The sequence below is a fragment of the Schistosoma mansoni genome (assembly GCF_000237925.1).
Source record: "Schistosoma mansoni, WGS project CABG00000000 data, supercontig 0284, strain Puerto Rico, whole genome shotgun sequence".
NCBI classification, from domain to species: Eukaryota; Metazoa; Platyhelminthes; class Trematoda; order Strigeidida; family Schistosomatidae; genus Schistosoma; species Schistosoma mansoni.
In genome coordinates this window covers 54,079-56,674 of record NW_017386144.1, presented here as the reverse complement: position 1 = coordinate 56,674, position 2,596 = coordinate 54,079, and the positions used below count along the sequence as shown (strand labels likewise).

The 2,596-nt window shown below is 33.4% G+C and overlaps 1 non-coding gene across 1 annotated transcript; it reads right to left on the bottom strand.

Moving 5' to 3' along the window:
• Positions 1 to 2,279: 2,279 nt before the first annotated feature.
• Positions 2,280 to 2,350, bottom strand: Smp_tRNA_01183_Pseudo_TTG.1.1. Its single transcript has one exon. It is a non-coding gene (tRNA).
• Between the last annotated feature and the right edge of the window lie 246 nt (positions 2,351 to 2,596).

The window sequence follows — 2,596 nt, the reverse complement described above, 5'->3', positions numbered from 1 at the left end:
AATTTTCTTCGCTGAATTCTCTTTTTCTTAGTTTGACAAATTTTGATTTTTCCTCCAATTTATTTTGTCCAGGCTTTAAAATGTAATATCAGCTAGTGGGTATTGTTGAATTTAAACAGAGAGTAATTAATAAAAATAATAAATGACTTGATAAGTCAGTGAGTCTTCATTGACTGAGATGGTTGAGATATGTATGTATTAGGTATCCCTAATCACTGCCTTAATCTGACGCACGATGTCTGCTAGTTTAGGAGTAAGTTAAAAAGAACCTAGATGTCGTACTAGTCCATAAAGTCATCAACTAGTAATGTAAACCTTTTTCATAGATGCAAGGTACCTGATTGTGGTTCACGGGATTATCGTTACTGTTAGTTGAAGACGTTGGATAACATAGTTGAAAATCGGTCGCAATGGCTCAGATGCATCTGTTCTCTATTTTCCATTAGATATTGATATACGGACTTACAGGTATTATCCCACCAATTTATTCTTTTTTAAATCATATTGTCTGTGCATAATCTTCCCTAATGTTGCTGATAATGCCACTATTTCTGGCATTCGTCTTGATAATGTTATGCTAATGTAGTATAACAACCTGAACCAATCCAATCTACATTGTTTATAATTGAATGATTGACTTAATCAACTGGTATCCATGATATGGAGAGCTTTGTACGGGGTACACTTTATTTGGTAATTAAATCTCTAAAGATCGAATTTATCATACAATAAAAGTTTCTATTGAAGATTCCATTCGAAATGGATCATTTCTGATGCAGTGAATAAAAGTTAATCTTGGCTCGTAGAAGTGCTTGAAGACATTAAGACTTTCATCATCATGATTCTCATATCATAGAATGAAAATAAATAAGTAGGTAACATGACTATTCATTGATAGTTTTTTATGACATCGATTCTTGTTAGGAGTAAGAAAGGTATATTGCTGGCGGAAATGATCGAATTTTATGTACTATCGCTGACTGCAATTAAACTTGGGTTCCGATTAAGCGGCCTAAAGGTACCGAATTCGCTAGTGGATTTGATCACGTTAAGAATTTACAAACTGCTCATCTTGTCTATTAATTCTTAGTTTTGTTGTTGATTGCAATCCATAATAAAGTGTATTTCAAACGATAATTATATTAAGAAATCAGGGTATGATTATCAGTGCAATTATACTATCAATAAAGATCAAATTAAAATACTTTGATAATTAGGATATCTCTAATGGAAAATAAATGTAATGTCATTTATTCACACCCAAGAATTAAAAGATCTGGTTTAAAATAAATAGATGGATGGAGGAGAAGCTACAGGTTTTTTAGTTTCCTAGGTTGCTGTCATGACTCGTGGCCTGTTAATTGTCAGGTGATAAGATTGTCAATCAGAACACAGCTTATACAATCTTAGCACTGTTCCAAACCAATGACGAGTTGACCGGGATTAGCAGCCTAAAGTCCTCATTGGTCCTTCTCCTTTAGCCCTCCCTGCTGAACCCAGAACAATGATATCAGCTTCCACTATATGAATTAAGCATGTATTTCAGACATACTGGGTTTATATACAAACAAATTAGACTGCATCATACCATAAAAAAGAAAATAATAGTTGTACAAGAATCGAGTCAGAAGTGGCTATGATTGCGAGATACTGTTACTAATAGGTCGGGAATAACTTAAGAATAGTACATCGTATAATAGTAGTCAATAGGTTGAATAAAAGTTTATAATGAATGGAATATAAATATACAAATATTATAGTTACTTATTAGTTATCCAATAAGAATATATGTAATAATAGTCCATAAATAATTCCTAGCAGTTACCATTCATTTATTCTTCGTCAGCTAATGACATTTGATACAGAGCTTAGTGTTCAAATAATACTAATGTTTATGTGTGTGATTCCTTCGCATATTTTATTTCTTAATAGCAAACGTTCCATAAATAGATTTCGTAGATTCCTCATAATATGCTCCTTTTAATCGGACAATAATTGATGAACTGAAAATTTTAGCACTTCTGCTTTTTCAATGATCCTTGAGCGACTTTCTGAATGACATATGTCATTTTCAAATGCTCATAGCGTTTTAGTTATTCCAACTTAGTGTACTTATGTTATACATACAGTACTTATTGAAGGCGACTATATTCATACAAGATTAACAACTATTATGGTATATAAGCAAAGATGGATAGTGGCTAGTAGTGGAATCCAGGACGCGCGTTTAGTCCTATTTGAGACTCGTCAGCTGGATGTACCTGCATCTCAGAGTTGATGTTCACTCTGGGACTCGAACCCAGTACCGCTCGCTTCAAAGGCCATCGCGTTATCCACTCAGCTATCCATCTTTGCTTACAATGCTTGTGAATTAAGGCTATACGCACAGTATGCACATATGCCAATCAGAGACTGACGAGTTGCAGTCCTAAGCATCAATGGGAAGATTCAAACAAACAATACTAAGTGTATTATGGTGTATATTCCGAGAAAAATGCTGTACTTAAAATTATGTTACTTCTGACCACTCATTTTATTTCCATCTTATACTTCACATTATTAGCAACTCTGTCAGAAATGTTAAGTCAAAATAAAT